We start from the raw sequence: 20,271 nt of genomic DNA, 5'->3' as shown, positions 1-20,271 counted from the left end.
CTCACAAATATGTACCTTTAGACTCTCTTATGGGTGCCTGACCTTACTATATAACTTCTTTTCGTTGTTCAAATGCACCTCCAACTCCACACATACTGAATAGATTCAGAACCTCTAACCTGCAAATCTCGTTGTCCTCCAGCATTCTCTGTGTCTGTGACTGGCACCACTATTCATCCTTGACTCCTTCCTTCCCCTCCAGCCAACCCATCCCTAAGTCCTGTATTTTCTTCCTTATGATGCTTGAATCCAGCCATGTTGCTCTGTCTTCACTGCCACGCACTTGGCCCATGCTCCATCCCATCACTTCTCAACTGGACCCCTATCAATGACTTCCTAAGTGGTCCCTTGCATCCACTCCTGTATCTCCTGCAACCTCAAAATCCTCTCCATTTGCTGCAGTCAGACCAAACCATCACTCACAGGCTTAAAACCCTTTGCTGGATGACCGGTACATGTACACGAGAGAGCAAGATTCTGAGTGTAACATACAAAGCTCTCTTTCATCTGGACCCTGTCTACGCTCATCCAGCCTCAACTCTCAAGACCCTTACCTCACTCTTAGTACTGCCGTCACTCTGATTTTCTTTCAGTCTGTGCTGTGTTCCTTTCTGTCTCAAGGTCTTTGCACATACTTTCTTCTGCTTACTTTTTCTACTGCTTATTCTAGGTAACATCTCCTTATTTTCAGATCTTATCTTTTTTTTTTTTTTTGCGGTATGCGGGCCTCTCACTGCTGTGGCCTCTCCCGTTGCGGAGCACAGGCTCCGGACGCGCAGGCTCAGCGGCCATGGCTCACGGGCCTAGCTGCTCCGCGGCATGCGGGATCTTCCCGGACCGGGGCACGATCCCGTGTCCCCTGCATCGGCAGGCGGACTCTCAACCACTGCGCCACCAGGGAAGCCCACTGATAGGGTTTAGATATGAGTCTGCAAGCAATTGATATATTATGGTCTCTGTGCAGTCAAACCTCTCTGCTAATGATAATCTGTGTTTGCAGCCACTCTCCACAGCACTAGCATCACTGCCTCAGCTCCACCTCAGATCATCAGGCATCAGAGTCTCATAAGGAGCATGCAACCTAGATAGCTTGCGTGCACAATTCCCAGTAGGGTTCACGCCCCTGTGAGAATCTAATGCCGCCGCTGATCTGACAGGAGGTGGAGCTCAGGTGGTAACGCGAGCCATGCGGAGCGGCTGTAAATACAGATGAAGCTTCGCTCACTTGCCCGCTGCTCACCTCCTACTGTGCAGCCCAGTTCCTAACAGGCCACAGATCACTACCAGTCCATGGCCTGGGGGTTGGGGACCCCTGTCCTACATGACCATTCTGCTCCTGGCTTGTTGCAATGCACAGGCCCACTTCTGTGTTTCTGGTTACATTGATCTCTCTTCTTCAAAATCTACCTTAAGCCTCACCTCTATAATGGCTTTCCTGACCCCTCCAGTCTACTGTGACCTCTCGTTGACCACACCACCCATAGGGTCACTCAGCAGACACTCAATTCACAAAGGCTTTCTAAACCACTGAAATGTCAAATACACATATTTCCATATGCATTCCTAGCTTTATTTCTGATCACATTTCAGTAGAGTCGAGTGATTCCTAGATGTGACCACACACTAATTTACTGCCACAGAGACACAGAGGTTCAATCACTTCAAGAACATTACCAGATAGAAAACAAAATTCTATCAAGATCTTGATGCTGGAGAGTCAAGACCCATTACTTACCAGCAGAGCATCAGAACTTTTGAGATTCAAATAAATGCCTCAGTAATTTCTCACAAAAATAAACATAAAGAATGTGGAATCTTTGAATGCCAACAGTCTCTGGTAAATTCTTGAAGCATTTCATGTATGAGCAACTGCAGTGCAGAAACCCCGTGGTGTTAACTCTTGGTATTTCTAAAGTGCCTTTGCACATAGTCAAATATTTGATGAATGGGTGTTGAATCATCATTCATCATACTTTGAGCAATTAATTCTATAGTGAGAAATGTCACCTCAAATAAGCATTAAGAGATCACACAATTAGATGTATTGAATCGTTCATTTAAGCTCTCATGTGGGAAAGGTATTAAACCTTGTACAAACAATAGGAAGTCATTCATTTATTAAAAGTGTTTTCTTTTAAATTAATAGAAAATTAAACGACATTTCTCCAAAGAAGACATATAGATGGCCAAAAAGCACATGAAAAGATGCTCAACATCACTAATTATCAAAGAAATGCAAATCACAATGAGATATCACGTCACACCAGTCAGAATGGCCATCATCAAAAAGTCTGCAAACAATAAATGCTGGAGAGGGTGCGGAGAAAAGGGAACCCTCCTATACTGTTGGTGGGAATGTAAATTGGTACAACCACTATGGAGAACAGTATGAAGGTTCTTTTAAAAACTAAAAACAGAGCTACCATACGACCCAGCAATCCTACTCCTGGGCAAATATCTGGAGAAAACTATAATTCGAAAAGATACTTGCACCCCAATGTTCACTGCAGCACTATTTACAATAGCCAGGACATGGAAGCAACCTAAATGTCCATCAACCAAAGAATGGATAAAGAAGATGTGGTACATATATATATAATGGAATATTACTCAGCCATAAAAAAGAATGAAATAATGCCATTTGCAGCAACATGGATGGACCTAGAGTTTATCATACTAAGTGAAGTTAAGTCAGCAATATCATGATATCACTCATATGTGGAATTTAATTTAAAAAAATGAAATGATACGTCCTGTGAATGAAATGACTGCATCCTGTGCTCCGCAACGGGAGAGGCCACAACAGTGAGAGGCCCGCGTACCGCAAAAAAAAAAAAGAAAGAAAGAAAACCCTATCAGTGAGTGGCAAGTAAAAACAAGCTCAGGGCTCCCACTGACTGTGCATTATGGTGAGTTGTATAATTATTTCAGTATATATTACAATGTAATAATAATAGAAATAAAGTGCACAATGAGTGTAATGTACCTGAATCATCCCCAAACCATCCCCCCACCCCTGGCCTGTGGAAAAATTGTCTTCCACGAAACTGGTCTCTGGTGCCAAAAAAGTTGGGGACGGCTGATGTAGGGAGACAGTGGGAGAGGCAGCTGGAAAGGAAAACTGAAGCCAAGTTATGCAGGTTCTTGAAGGGCAGCTAAAAGCTATGCACTTGATTCTAGAACCTACAGGTAAGTGATTCTCAAGGAATATGCAATATGGCCTCTTAGGGTTGTCAAAAACACCTGCTTCTGGAGAGCCTGATTTGCACCACCCTGCCAGGGTTGCCCTTCTTTTCCTTTCCTTCTTTTCCAGAATCCCTTCTGTAGTGAAACAGTAAGTAACAAGCCCCTGTGGCTGATGGGCACGTGTTGTTTCTCTGGGTAGGTTGAAGCAAGAAAAAATAAAATGAAAAGATTGAAAGTATCTATAATATGATCTGTAGATACACATTTAGGGTTTTTTAAAAGCATGAAAGTGATAGAAATAAAGCAGTCTCTGAGGAAGAGGACTATGGCAGAGGGCACCATGAGTAAGAAGGAAAATCTAGAGGCAGAAGTTGATGCCTCAGACACTGTTGGCTGCCAACCCAACATCCACCCTTTGCATCTTCACTGCTGGTAGAGCCCCAGCTTTGTTCATTTCTCATTCACGCTCCACAAGAATTAGGGGAGTCTGATCCCTTCCCCTGCTCGAGAGGCAAATCCTATTTGGTTTAAGCCAATCATGACAGTCCTGCTCTCCCTCCCGGGAATCTGTTTTAAGGGAGTGCATAAGACACAGCAGCACATTGAGATTTGAGGGGACACCTGAGAAAGATTTATTCACTTCTTGTTGCAGATCAAATTCCCTAAAAGGCAGACTCTGAGATGGCAATGAACATACAGAAGGGTCATGAGGTATACCTGAGATCAACACCTGTGAGATGAAAGAGAAGGCAGCAAGATGTGGCAGAGGGAGAAGTTGGGCTATGATGTAACCACAGTGAAGGTCTCAGTCAACCCAACAAGGAACTTTGAAGATGGTCTTGCAGAGTTGTTCTGAGTCGCATTGAGGAGGCTGGGCCCTTATATGTTTGTGACAAACAGTCATTGGATATGGGCTGCTCCCAGGAAGGGAACATGAACTTGGGAAGACAGTTATAGTCAGCAAAGAGCATTTCCAAACGGGCTGACAGCTGCAGGTTCTCTGAAGGAAACACCCTCAGCAGCTGGGAAAATAAGTCCCTTTAAGCCTGAAGAGGGGGACTTCCCTGGCGATCCAGTGGTTAAGACTCTGTGTTTCCACTGCAGGGGGCATGGCTTCGATCCCTGCTCGGGGAACTAAGATCCCACATGTAGCGCGGTGCGGCCAAAAAAAAAAAAAAAAAGCCTGAAGAGGGATATAGGCAGTACATCACAGCATCCACTCTACTCCTAAAACAATTATACAGACAAGAGAAGTCCCTCTTTTCTACTGATGTTATGTATGGATGTGATGCCTCGAATGCATCACCCATTTCACAACCAGCTTGAGACTGGAGCAAACACAAACGGAGAAGGGTTGGAAATGAAGAAAACTACAAGAGAAACAGGACCAGAGCCCAGACCTCTGGTACCTGTAGCCTACCTGGATTTCTGGACTGCTTGATATCAGTGGTAAGACATGTCCTTACTGTTTGTAACAGTTGAGTTAGGGTTTTCTCTTACTTGCATCCCAAGCAGCCTAGCCAAGGAGTGGCAGGTTCAGGCAACAGATAATAAGGTTTGGAAAAACACAAAAAGAATGGGAAAGAAGGGATAGGTAGAAGAAACATGACAAAGAAAGCACCAGTAAAACCAAGGTCCTGGCAGCATATGGGATATGATGGTGACTTCTTTTTTTATAGTTATCACAACTTTGTTTTGGGGATGGTCAAATAAATTAGATGGTACCAATATTCTGGCAAATATTTAAAGTGATTAATATGGTAGATATGCGTTTTGTGATAGCCCAACACCCTTTCCAAATGGTACCCCAATTTCTTTCTGGGGACCTACCACTCCCTATTATAAAAAATTTGGTACTATGAGAAATCCAAATAGCTCCCCCTCCAATTGTGGAAACCCATGGAGTTTCAGGAGGTCACGTTCATCTGATTCTTCCTTATTTCCCCAATACAGAGTAAGGTATGTATCTTTTCTTGGTCATTTGGACCTTGAATCTAGAACAAGTGACAGAAAAATGACAAAACGGTTGGAGTTTTTTTTTCTTTAACCCAATAGCAGGGCCCTGACCGTTCCTATAGTGCCTGTTTCCTGTGCACCCTGCCCCCACTCAAAGCTGGCGTCCTTTTGCTTGTTTCCAAATTGTTTTCTTCTGCCTTCCGGCCCATATTGTGCACTCCTGAAAGCTTACTCACTTCCCACCAATATCCAGTCTCTCCCTTTAACAACAGAACTCCCATAACAAGGTCCTACTGTATAGCACAAGGAATTATATTCAATATCCTGTGATCAACCGTAACGGAAAAGAATATTTAAAAAAAAGAATGGATATATATATATATATATATACACAGCAGAAATTAATAAAACACTGTAAATTGACTATACTTCAATTTAAAAAAAAAAGCTGAAAAAAACCCCCCAGAATTCCCAAGCTTTACCTAGGCACTTGGATTCCCAGCTCAGGATGACATTTCATCCTTGTTTGCAATTTGGTGTGGTCACGAGGCTAAGTATTGGTCATTGGAGCGAAGCAGAAGTAATGTATGCTATTTCAACTTGTTCCCCTACAATGGAAGGTTCACGTGCTCTCCTGAGCCTTTCCCTTTAATTTTGGCTGGGAGATGATGCGAACTGGACCCAAGCTATCTTGAACCATGAAACAAATGGAAGCCCTATATTGACGATGGCAGAGCAGCTTTACTAGCCTTGGATTGCACATTTCTGGACTGTGATCTGAGAGAGAAACGTATACCCTGAATAAACCACTGAATAGTAGTTCTCTGTTGCAGCATCTTGACATGTGCCCTGCGTGATATAACTTCCAATAAATTCTTAATTTATGATCAAATATATTTATCTGACACACCAAAGAAACTAGTGTTAAGAATATGAAAGTTTTAATAAAATTCAAGCTTTTGTGGGGTTTTGTATCCTAAATATTGGTGCACATGAAATATTTAAACAGTTCGGCAGCCAAGAGAAGCTTCTGCAGACACTGGAATATTTATAGTGTAAGACAGGACGAGTCATGGTATTTGTGTTTCCATAAGGCCAAGGAACCATTTTCATCTTGGATCCAATCTAGAAATTATTTTTCCTGCCAAAGCCTAACTTGGATAAAATCCTCTCCTCACCAATGTGGACCAGAAGCCATAGGAGGAGAAAACTGAGTTTCCACTGAAGAGAACAGAGCCACAGCACAGAGAATGTGATCTTATTTCCAGAGTCGTATGATAAAAGCAATGTGGTTTTTTTTGCAGTGTTGAAGGGGACAAACCTGCCTAGTAATATAGTTGCTACATCTCACAACCTTAAAGTAAACTTTGAACAATTACTCAAAGTAGACTTAATTTTCTATAAAATTTCCAAAGACCCTATGGCACAGATATTCACTGACCACTAAATATTTATGTGCTCCCCTACACTTCCCAGCCTTCTTGCACTTAGGCAGAACCATGCCGCTGGTTCTGGCTATAAGTGTGATGCATCATTCCTAGGCTTTAGCATTTAAGAGTCAATATGTATAGTCAAAAACCTCCCTACAAAGAAAATTCCAGGCCCTGTTGACTTCACTGGTGAACTCTACCTACATTTAAGGAAGAAATAATACCAATTCTCATAAACTCTTAGAGAAAACTGAAGAGGAGGAATACGTCCCAACTCATTCTATGAGGCCAACATTACACTGATAGCAAAACCAAAGATATTACCAAAAAACACCAAAAAAACTACAGATCAATTTCCCTCATGAACATAGATGTAAAAATTCTTTAGTGAATTGAATCAAACAATATATAACATAAAAAGTATAATGCATCATGAAAAGGGTTTAGCATAGGAATACAAATGTTTTAACATTCAAAATTCAATCAATATGTTTCACCACATTAACAGACCATAAAAAAACTAGATGATAATCTCAATACATGCAGAAAAAGTATTTGACAAAATTCAACATCCATTCCTGGTAAAAATTTTCAGCAAACTGAAACTAGAAGGAAACTTCTTCAACCCAATAAAGAGCATTTATTTACAAAAGAACTGCAGCTGATATCATACTTTATGGTGAATGACTGAATGTTTTTCCCTTAAGATCATGACGTCCACTCTTGCCACTCCTATTCATTATTGTACTGGAAGTTCTAGCCAGTGCAATCAGGCAAGAAAAAGAAAACAAAGGTATTCAGATTGGGAAGAAAAAGTAAAACTGTCTATTCAAAGATGAAATGATTGTCTATGTAGAAAATCCATCAGAATCTTCAAACAAACAATTAGAACTGATTAGTATAGTTCCCTATACTGTAAATTATATAAACAATTGGAAGTTGAAATTTAAATATAGTACCATTTGTAATAGCATTAAAATATGAAATATTTAGGTATAAATCTGACAAAAGCTTGTAAGATCTGAATACCCAAAACAATATTAAGTGAAATTAAAGTTCATGGATCAGAAGACTCAATATTGTTAAAATGTCAATTCTCCCCAAACTGTCCTATACATTAAACTCAGTTCAATTCAAATCACAATCTCAGTAGGCTTCTTAAACAGAAATTAACAGACTGATTTTAAAATGAATATAAAAATGAAAGGGCCTAGAAGAAAAGAAAAATTTGGAGGAATAACACTCCTTGACTTGAAGATTTATTAAAAAGCTGCATTAATGAAGGCAGTGGTGTTGGCATAAAGGTAGACAAATAGATCAATGAAACAGAATAGAAAGTCCAGAAATAGGTCCACACATATAAGGACAATTGATTTCCGATAAAGGTGCAAAAGCAATGCAGCACAGAAAGGATAGTCTTTTCCTTTAGTGCTGTTAACAATTAAACATTCATATCTCAATAAATAAAAAACTTTGATCCATACCTCACACTAAAGACAAACATTAATTCAAAAAGGATAACAGTCCTGAATGTAAAACAAAACTATAAAATATCTAGAAGAAAACATAGGAGAAAATCTTAGTGACCTTGGGGTAGGCAAAGATTTCTTAGATATGACATCAAAAGCACAATCCATAAAAAAATAATGTTAAATGGACTTCATCAAAATTAAAAACATCTGCTCTTTAAAAGGTAGTGTTAGGAAAATTAAAAGGCAAGCCACAGATGGAGAAAAAATATTTGCAAATCACATATCCATAAAGAACTCTCAAAACTCCATAATAAGAAAATAAACAACCTCACCAATTTGGAAAAGATAATCCAAAGTAGATATATGGATGGCAAATAAGCACAGAAAAGATGCTCAACATCATTAGGGAAACTCAAATTAAAACCATAATGAGAACACTATATACCTTTTAGAACGGCTACAGTTGAAACAGCTTACCGTATGTACCAAGTGTTGGCTAACCCACTTTGTTGATTCACACTGGATTTGTAACCTGAGCTCAGAATAAACCTTTGTTAAGCCACTGGCTTTGAAGTTAGTTCATCAGCATAGGATAAATTGGTTTGTCCATCAGGGTTCAATTAGGGAAGCAGAACCACTGTAAGCCACATGGAATTTCAAATTTATCATAAGGATTAGACCTTAGGCAATTGTGGGAATTGGTGAGGAACTGTATGGAAAACTTGTCTCTGCTTATGGTGATGAGCCTGAAGTCACTGCAAGTAGCAGGGCTAGCTGTCAGCAAGAAAAGCTGAATGTGAAGTGGGAGAGAGCAAGGACAAACTGGAACTCACAAAGTGGAAACCATCTGTCATTACCATCTCCAGCTTCAGTGATGTGGGTGACCTGCAGAAATTGGCATCTTTTGTTATGCAGCTGCATATGCAAGTGGCCCAGAACTTGAAGTTGAAGGTCAGGCAGGAGCTGAAGAACCTGTGGGCCCAGCTGCTATCCGGTGCTAACAAGGTAAGCCAGCATACCAGTGGCAGCGTGTGCACTCTGCAGTATTGCCTGGTACCTTACACTGACTTTCAGAGAATAATTACTACTGAATCTTTACCTTCTACAATCTCTTGTGGCCAACCAGAAATCAGAACCACACAAGGAAGGCAATTCTGAGAAACACAGTTCCGGGGTTAGCTAAGCTGACACAGTACAAAGCCAATAAACGTAGCCTAACTCAACACAGACCCCAGCGGATATGGCAACGTGACACCGAGAAGAGGACTTATCAACAGAACTTGAGTAACACAACAAAGTAAAACAAGACAGGATCAAAATGAAGAGCATTTTATTAGCTATACCTGGCTAAGGATATTCATTTCTTCAGAGAGAAAAAAAGGAAATTAATGTGGAAGTGAAATACTTACTATACACAATTTAAAGTGTCGTGATTAAGAACACGGGTTTTGTAAAGTTAGAAATCCATTTACAAGCTGTGTGTTTTTTTTTTAAATCATCTCTTTTATTTTTATTATTTAAAAAAATTTTATTATTTTATTTATTTATTTTTGGCTACGTTGGGTCTTCATTGCTGTGTGCGGGCTTTCCCTAGTTGTGGCGAGGGGGGCTACTCTTTGTTGCGGTGCACGGGCTTCTCATTGTGGTGGCTTCTCTTGTTGCAGAGCACGGGCTCTAGGCACATGGGCTTCAGTAGTTGTGGCACAAGGGCTCAGTAGTTGTGGCGCACGGGCTTCATTGCTCCACGGCATGTGGGATCTTCCCAGACCAGGGCTCGAATCCGTGTCCCCTGCATTGGCAGTCGGATTCCTAACCACTGAGCCGCTAGGGAAGCCCAAGCTGTGTGTTCTGATGCAAGTTCATTATCTTCTCTGTGACTCACTTCTACATTTGAAAATTGGGATAATAACTCTTCTCATAGGCTTGTTGTGAAGATTAAATGACTTAATAAAGAGAAAGCACTTAGAACAGTGTGTGGTGTATCAATGCTTATTAAACGTTGTTATAATTACTGTATATAATCATGCTTTAACTTTGTAATGAAATATATACATTTATGATTCTCATTGTCTTCATGAAGTTCTCAATGAAATGCTTCCTCCATGTGTTATGGAAGGTAGATACTTGGAATGGCAGTGTCTGCCTGACAGCTGAAGGCAAGGTTCTGGTGTCCAGAATGGAGAAAACCAACTCTGCAGTTCTCTCTTGCTGAATGCTTCCCATTCAAGAAAGTGACTGTTATATTATATACCTCATTAACATGAATTATTATCACTTCTATATATTTATATATCTCATCAACAGAGGAGTTCTGACATAGGAAAATGATATATTCATTCCATGAATAATCAGAGAGAAGGCAAAAACTGTCTACTTTAAAAAAAAAAAACTCTTCTAAAATCTTCCCTGTGTGTTCAGTGAAGACTTCTCAGGTAAAGTCAAAGTAACAATCAAGTACAACTGCCGTTTACCAGACTCAGTTCTGGACCCGGGATGATTTTCACTAGAATGTGTGTACTTGTGGTGTGTGTGTGTGTGTGTGTGTGTGTGTGTGTGTGTGTGTGTGTGTGTGTGTGTGTGTGTGTGTGTGTGTGTGTGTGTGTGTGTGTGTGTGTGTGTGTGTGTGTGTGTGTGTGTGTGTGTGTGTGTGTGTGTGTGTGTGTGTGTGTGGCTGTTACCAAATCAGAGTTTATATTTAGTAGATTTTCACAGCCAATTTGGTTGCTTTTATTGTACTATTTTAAAACAGTCAGTACCTTTTGGGAGGAAGGCCCGGGGAGCCATGATTATGCAAGACCATACTGGTTAAGAAAGTTTATATAAAGCCTTCTCCTTTTTGTAACCTAGATATGGCTGAGCCTTTCCAATTGCTGTTAGCCCAAAGAAGTCTTTAATGCTATATAAAATATCATGGACTTGCATCCTAGTGAATCTCATGTCTGGGGTTTTTCCAGGGTAGTGAGCAGGGCTCTCCTCCAGTACCTGGAGGTTATGGATGATTCCATGCCACGGTTCACAAAAGGGGTTGACTCTGTCCTCTTGTCTCTAGCGGAGCCCGTAAGGAAAAATATTTCCCCAAGTTCCTGTCTCTTTCTGTCCACACTGTTCAACTTAACCTAGATCAATTGTGGATTTTTTTTAACTGAGGGATCACTGTGGCAAAGACTTGTTTAATAACAGAAGCCTGATTTTTATCTAGGCACATTGCTTCCCAGAATAAAGAACTACATGTTCTGCCTCTGAACCCCTTGTTGTGGAAATATGATCAAGTTTTAGCCAATGAGATTTAGCGGAAGTGGTGTAAGCAACTTTGGGAAGAGTTGTTTAAAGGAGCTAACTCAGTTGGGGTTGCTTTTCTTCCATTCTCTTTCCTAGACTACATATGTAATGGCTGGAATTCCAGCATCTACCTTGGGACATGGGGTGACCTTAAGGACAGAAGAAGCCACATGGTGAGAATGGCTGAGCAAAAGTTAAGATGATTCTAGATCCCTGATGATTTTGTGGAGTTGTCATAACAATTGAAGACTGTCTACCTGTGAACTTGTTCTATGCAAGAGAATAAACTGTTGTGTTTTTAGCTACTATATTCAGGTCTCTATTACTAGTACTTGAATGCAAATATTGATATAGTTAGGAAACCTTAGAAGGTTATTTACTTCCTGGCTCAGGTCTTTGCCAGGATGGTACCCCCAGTGGATCCTCCTTCAGCTCTTAATCTAGCTTTCTCACCTCAGGGTGGTGACAACTGACTAAATTCCAATGGCCGTTGAATCCTCTCCTATATGACTGCCTCATTCCTTTATACAGGAGGAATTTAACCCCTGGGTTCCTTCAAGCACTGAGCGATATCTTTGATTTCAGCTAGCAGACCTGGAGAGAGACCGGTTGTTTGCTCCAGAGCAGTCTCAGTTTTATGAATGAGGATGGTTCTGGATCATCCAATTCTAGTTTAAACACCTCCTCAATGAAAACTGCAAGGTCGATGGCCCATTTAACTATGCCACCCATTGTGTCAGTTTAGGTCCTCTGGAAAGCAGGTGCCAATGTGAATTAGATGTGTAGGATATTTTTTGGGGGGTAACGCCTGTGAGGGATAAAGGGGAGAGGATGAAAACCCACAGATTTGCCAGACAGAAGTGATGGATTTGGTTTGTAACAGAAGGGGAAAACCCTCCCAGCTTTGCTAGTCCAAGGCTGAGGTCCTAGGTTGAGGTTGATTATAGCCAAATATTTAATGGGGAGATCCTGAAACCACTGAACCAGAGAAGTGCTGAGATAAGTCCATACCAACCTCATAGACTGCTAAACTAAAAACATGAGGGAGACTCAAAAGATCCTGGGGAAAAGTGAAAGCCAAGGGAAACATAAGAACTGGCTGCAAGTTTGAATGCATTCCTTAACTATGTACAGTTCAATCAGCAGAGGGTGGAAGCCTTATGAGCACAACTGTTTGAATACAACTTCAGCCAAATTAACTGGCTAACCAACTGAGCTATTCAGACACAGAAGCAACCTTTAGGAAGTTGGGCTAAAATGCAAAACTAATTAAAAATCTGAACAGAGACATCAGCAACTGGATACTGGGAATGAGGTGGGATGATGGGGGTTGGAGGTGGGTGAAGACAGATTCTGCAGTTTAAGTTCAGACAAGTAACTAAACATCAAACAAATAAAACAACTATACAAAAAACTTCCAGAATTGGAAGATTGGGATTGGCACACATACACTAATATGTATAAAATGGATAACTAGTAAGAACCTGCTATATAAAAAAATAAATAAAATTCTAAAAAACAATTCCAGAAAAATAAAACAATCTTGAATTATTAGAATATATTATATAAAATATTATCTAAAATGTCCACTTTTAAACCAAAAAGTACTGGACATACAAACTGAAAAGTGTACCCCAGACTCAGGAAAAATGTGGTCAATAGAAACTGACTGTGAGTGGACCCAGATATTGCATTTAGCCGAGAATGTCTTCAAGGTAGGTGTTATAAATTTGTTCAAGTAATTAAAGGAAATTATGTTTAATGAATTAAAAGAAAATATGTTAATAATGAGTCAATAGAGAATCTCAATAGAGAAATAAAAATCATAAAAAAGGACCAAATGAAAATTCTAGAGTTGAAAAGTACAATAACTGAAATGAAAAATTTAACAAAGCTGTTTAAAATATCAGTTTAGTCAATTTCTTTAGTTCTATCTTTTGGTAGTTAGAGAGGATAAATTATTAGTCTTTTCCTACTAAAACATAGACAAATTTCTAAAAGGCAGAGAAAATTATTTTCCAATGGTGCTTATGTTTCTACTTCCTTTTTTCTCTGGAAACTTTTGAGGTGGTTAGTAACAAATTGTTGAAATATGAAAACAATTTGCCAACTTCCAATGAGCCTTACACAAATATACGAAGAAATTTTCTGGCAGTGGTTTTTGGGAGGTCAGATTTTTGCCCCAAGATTTAGAGGGTTTGGTAGGCTATTTTATCATTGATAAAATCATTTACATTATTTTCAGAAACTTGAACATGGCAGGTAGTTGCTCAAAGGAAAACGTACTGTGCTTGTATTACAAAACCAAATTCCTTCAGCTTCTTCAGCTATGCTTAAATCCAAATAGTTCAGAGGGAGGGTCCATGTTTCTCTCTGTTATTTGGGTTTCCATTTCTCTTTCAACCTTGACTACTTCAATCCCTTCAAGGCCTCTTTTTACTGTCTCTTATGGTTTATGAAATGTCACATTTCTTCCAACTTCTCAATTTTCTCTTTTATGATCATTCCCCTTAGTATTAGATACCAATCCTGAGGAAAGTGTGCTTCTAGGCCTCCTTTTGAGGATTCAAAATCTACAGGATTGGGAATTTTAGGGAACAAGTGACATACAGGCTTGGAAACTAAACACCCATTGCCTAATTGACATTGATTTTATCAGTTTACACATACTTCTTACTCCTTTTCTTATTGCTTCACCCACACACTGTCTGAGCCCTGTGTCTTATATTTCAATTCTTGATGGAAGTAAAGAATTTGCTGGTTTCCTAAATAAAACAATCCTGCTACTAAGAAGTCATAATCCTACAACAGAGTTCTGACACTGACCTCATGCTGAAGACAGAGGTGTGGTCTTTTGGAGTACCTTCTCTTCTGACCCCTGAAAGTACTTACTTTGATGCCTTTGTGGCTGGAGTAATCCCTTTATTAATGATTGTGAAAGATGGCCAAAATACTATCCAATATGTTACTCTATTCAACTTTTCAGGAAAGAGGAGGCATAAAATCCCTTGTAAGCCATCTCTTCTTGGAAACAAAACTTGCTTTCAAATCAATGCAAATGCAGTCTGTTACAAACATAGGAAACAGACAAAATGTATTGATTATTTCATTTGTTTGATGTTTAGGCCCTTCTACGAAAATAGGGGATAAATTCCTGTATCAGTAGATCACTGACACTTTCTATTTTTCTGTTTCTCCTTTTTCTACCTCTTCCCACATGTACAAATGCTGCTGCCATCACTACCACACAAGTCAAAGAATCACTTTTCTAGCACTTAAGTGGAGAATGAAGAATGGGATGAGGTTATATTCCATATGTGCATTCTTCTTGGAGTACCTCTGTGATGCTCATCCCACTGACCACATCCAGTTTATAATATGTGCTAAGACATATGGTACACATGTTGTGGCTATGGATAATATTTTTATATACTGTAATAATGAATGTGTAATGAGTGAATTTTTCTCAAGTCTATGTGACTATCTGTGTGGGAAGTAGGAAGGGAGGAAACACGCCTGTGTGGATCTTCACTGAATACTCTGGAGAAGAACAGAGGTAATAAACAAAACCTAGAGGACAAGACCATTCACTAGGGGACAAGGGAAACAATCAGGGGTGATGTCAGCAGGTCCTTGTGATCAAAAGCAAGAATAGGGTGGGAGGCCTCCAAAGCCCAAATTAAACCTTTATATATTTTCCAGTATTCTTAGTAACACACAACTATGCTTTGGAAACTTGGCTTTTTGTGCTGTTGGCAATGTCTTAAAATGAGTTTTAAATTATAAAAAGTATAAAGTATTCCATACTCCTTCACTCTTAATTGTGAAAGTACATGGATATGCCCTCCATTGGCACACAGAGTAAGTATATTCAATTGTGTTGAGCCCTTGTTTTCCTAGGCTTACAATTAGCCTACATTTTTCAATTTTCCTTACAGTAAGTTGGGCCCATGCCATTGAATGCCAGTGGAATGTGGGCATAAGTGATATATACAACTTCCAGGCCTGGAGGATGGCAAGACTCCAAGGGAATACTAAAGCCACCAAATGATAAGAGACAAGATTCCTGAATTACTGTGTGGAGGAAGGTCACACAAGTGGTACGTAGATACCACTGGTGTATTTTGACATGTCCAAGAAATAAATACTCAGTTAACTCAGATTTGGAGAGTCTTTGTTACAGAAGTTAAACTACCTAGACTAATACAACTAGTATCTTTCAGAGAAAACAATGTGGAAATTTCTTCTAATTATTATAGTAGTTTGCTTGTGAGAGACAACATTCTGAAGTTTTGTAGTAATCAGTTCAAATAAATTATTCTCCACTTGATGTTATATCACAATTACCTTGGAAGCTATTTTAAAAGATATGACCAGCCCTAGCCTTGACCTAGTGAATCAGAACCAGGTAGGTCATAGGCAGTTACGTTTGAAAAATTTCCCTGTGTTTTACATATACCCTTGGCTAAGAACTACTACTCTAAGATAACCCAAATTTTACCTTTAGATCAAAAGTTAGATTTTCAAGTCTCATTGTCTTAGGTCCATATAATTTATTTGACTGAATTGGGTTTTTTAAAAAGTATATTCAATGGTATTGTAAAAATTAATGTAATAAAACTGACCTTTATTGGGTGTACAGTTGTTACAATGTATAGTTTTAGGCAATACCACCAAAATCAAGATACAAAACAGTTCCATCACTCCAAAAACACTGCCTCCTACTATCACTTCATAGTCACACTCTCCGCCTACGCCAACCCACTGCAATCACCCAAGGTCAGCAGAAGGAAGGAAATAATACAGATCAGAGGAAATAAATAAAATAAGAGATATAGAAACAATAGAAAAGATCAATAAAACCGAGAGCTGTTTTTTTCTTTGAAAAGATAAACAAAACCGACAAACTTCTAGCCAGGCTCACCAAGAAGAAAAGAGAGAGGACCCAAATAAAGTAAAAAATGAAAAAGAGGAGAAACAACAACCAATACCGCAGAAATAAAAAGAATCATAAGAGAATACTATGAACAGTTATATGCCAACAAATTGAACAATCTAGAAGAAATGAACAAGTTTCTGCCAAAACTGAGTCAAGAAGAAACAGATGATTTGAACAGACTGATCACTAGAAGTGAAACAGAATTTGTAATAAAAAACTTTCTGCAAACAAAAGTCCAGGACCAGATGGCTACACTGGGGAATTCCACCAAACATACAGAGAAGAACTTATACCTATGCTTCTCAAACTATTCCAAAAGATCGAAGAGGAAGGAACACTCCCAAATTCATTCTATGAAGCCACCATCACCTTGATTCCAAAACCAGACAAAGATACTACAAAAAAAGAAAATCACAGGCCAATCCCTTTGATGAATACAGATGCAAAAATACTAAACAAAATATTAGCAAACCAAATCCAACAATACATTAAAAGGATCATACACCATGACCAAGTTGGATTCATTTCAAGGTCGCAAGGATGGTTCAACATATGCAAATCAATCAATGTGATACACTACATTAACAAAAGAAAAGAACCACACGATCATCTCAATAGACACAGAAAAAGCATTTGATAAAATTCAACGTCCATTCATGATAAAAACTCTCACCAAAGTGGTAGAAGGAACATATCTCAGTATAATAAAAGGCATTTACAACAAACCCACAGCCAACATAATACTCAACAGTGAAAAGCTGAAAGCCTTCCTACTAAATTCAGGAACAAGACAAAGATGCCCACTCTCACTACTTCTATTCAACATAGTATTGGAAGTTCTAGCCATAGATATCAGACAAGAAAAAGAAATAAGAGGTATCCAAGTTGGAAGGGAAAAGTAAAACTATCACTATTTGCAGATGACATGATACTCTATATAGAGAACCATAAAGACTCCACACAAAAACTATTAGAACTAGGGAATTCCCTGGTGGTCAAGTGGTTAGGACTTGGTGCTTTCACTGCAGTGGCCAGGTTCAATCCCTGGTTGGAACTAAGATCCTGCAAGCCGTGTGGCATGGCCAAAACAAACAAACAAAAACTATCAGAACTAATAAATGAATTCAGCAAGGTAGCAGAATCTAAGATTAATATACAAAAATCTGTTGCATTTCTTTACACTAACAATTAAATACCAGAAAAAGAAAGTTAAAAAAAAACAACAATCCTCTTTAAAACTGCATCAAAAAAATACCTAGAAATAAACTTAATCAAGGAGGTAAAAGATCTATATGCTGAAAGTTACAAAACTCTGATAAAGGAAATTGAAGATGATTCAGAGAAATGGAAAAATATCCCATGCTCTTGGACTGGAATAATTAATATTGCTAAAATGGCCATACTACCCAAAACAGTCTACAGATTTAATGCAATCTCTGTAAAAATACCCATGACATTTTTGACAGAACTAGAACAAATTTATATGGAACCACAAAATTTATATCCTTATATGGAACCACAAAATCCTAAAATTTATATGGAACCACAAAAGACCCAGAATTGCCAAAGCAATCCTGAGGAAAAAGAACAAAACTGGAGGCATAACCCTTCCAGACTTCAGACAATACTACAAAGCTACAGCAATCAAAACACGTGGCATTGGCACAAAAACAGACAGAGATCAGTGGAACAGAATAGATAGCCCAGAAATAAACCCACACACCTATGGTCAATTAATGTATGACAAAGGAGGCAAGAATAAAGAATGGAGAAAAGACAGTCCCTTCAACAAGTGGTATTGGGAAAGCTGGACAGCTACATGTAAATCAATGAAATTAGAACACTCCATCACACCGTATTAAAACATTAACTCAAAATGGTTTAAAGACCTAAATATAAGACATGACACCATAAAACTCCTAGAAGACAACATAGGCAAAACATTCTAGGACATAAATCATAGCAGTATTTTCTTAGATCACTCTCCCAAGGCAAAAGAAATAAAAGCAAAAATAAGCAAATGGGATCTAATAAAACTTAAAAGCTTTTGCACAGCAAAGGAAACCATCAACAAAATGAAATGACAATCTATGGAATGGAAGAAAATATTTGCAAACGATGCAACTGACAAGAGGTTTATATCCAAAATATGCAAACAGCTCATACAATTCAGTATCAAAAAAACCCAAACCCAATAAAGAAATGGGCAGGAGACCTAAATAGACATTTCTCCAAAGAAGACATATATATGGCCAACAGGCATATGAAAAGCTGCTCAACATCACTAATTATTAGAGAAATGCAAATCAAAACTACAATGAGGTATCAGCTTGCACCAGTCAGAGTGGCTATCATCAGAAAGTCTACAAATAACAACAAGGTCCTACTGTACAGCACAGGGAATTATATTCAATATCCTGAGATAAACCATAATGGAAAAGAACATAAAAAAGAACATAAAAAGAACATATATATAACTGAATCACTCTGCTGTACAGAAGAAATTAACACAACATTGTAAATCAACTATACTTCAATTAAAAGAAAGTATATCACACACAAAAAGTCTACAAATAAATGCTGAGAGGGTGTGGAGAAAAGGGTACCCTCTTGCACTGTTGGTGGGAATATAAATTGGTGCAGCCACTATGGAGAACAGTATGGAGGTTCCTTAAAAAGTTAAAATAGAACTACCATATGATCCAGCAATCCCATTCCTGGACACATATCCAGAAAAGATGAAAACTCTAATTTGAAAAGATACATGCATCCCAATGTTCATAGCACCACTATTTACAATAGCCAAGACATGGAAACAAGCCAAGTGTCCATGAACAGATGACTGGTTTAAGAAGATATATATATCTTCTTACACACACACACACACACACACACACACACACACACACACACACGAAATATTACTCAGCCATAAAAAAGAATGAAAAAATGGCATTGCAGCAACATGGAGTAACCTAAAGAATATCATACTAAGTGAAGTAAGTCAGACAGAGAAAGACAAATACTATATATCACTTATATGTGGAATCTAAAAAATAATACAAATGAACCTATATACAAAAGAGAAACAGATTCAAAGACCTAGAAAACAAACTTACAGTTACCTAAGAAGAAAGGGAGAAGGGGAGGGATAAGTTAGGAATATGGGATTAAGAGATACAAACTACTATACATAAAATAGATAAGTAACGAGGATTTACTATAAGCACAGAGAACTATATTCAATATCTTGTAATAACCTATAATGGAAAATAATCTAAAATACACACACACACACATATCTGAATCAGTTTGCTGTAAACCTGAAACTAACACACTATGTAAATCAGTATTCAATTCAAAAATGAAAGTTTCAATTTAATTAAAAAGTTTTCCCAAATTAGCTTACACTTTTATATAATTTTTGTAATTCTTAATCACTCTCTGCAGTAAATTACATAATTATACCAATTAAGGAGTTAATATAAATCTGATGCTAAGTTGGAAATCATAAGTTACCTAAAAATATAAAATCAAATATTCCTATGTATAGAACTTTAATGACTTTAAGCAATTAATAGACTGAGATATTATAATAGAAAACTTCTGTTGTAATAAACACACTCATAGGGAAAATTCTGTAACTTTTAGAAGTACTGTGCTACTATCTAGACAAATTCTAAACAAAGTACTTGTAAAGATTACTTCTGAGAAACTTCAAAAGCTTTTCTAGAATATAAAAAAATTTTTTTTTCATCTTGGGATAGATGTTAACCACGAATCAGATAAGATTTTTCTTAAAATAAAAACATATTAATGTCATTTAAAGTTAGATATAGCTCTCTAGTCCACTGCTAACCTTACCTTTAAGATATCTCATTTATCATAATACACATATTATACATACCAGATGAAAATGAAAGCAAATGGAACTAGTTGGGAATGCAGCTTGGCCTGGTCAGATAAGATTTCCTGCTGTAGTTTTCGTAAATAATTTTAGGGTTAGGAT

The sequence above is a fragment of the Delphinus delphis genome, chromosome X (genome assembly GCF_949987515.2).
Source record: "Delphinus delphis chromosome X, mDelDel1.2, whole genome shotgun sequence".
NCBI lineage: Eukaryota > Metazoa > Chordata > Mammalia > Artiodactyla > Delphinidae > Delphinus > Delphinus delphis.
This window is presented reverse-complemented; position numbering follows the sequence as displayed.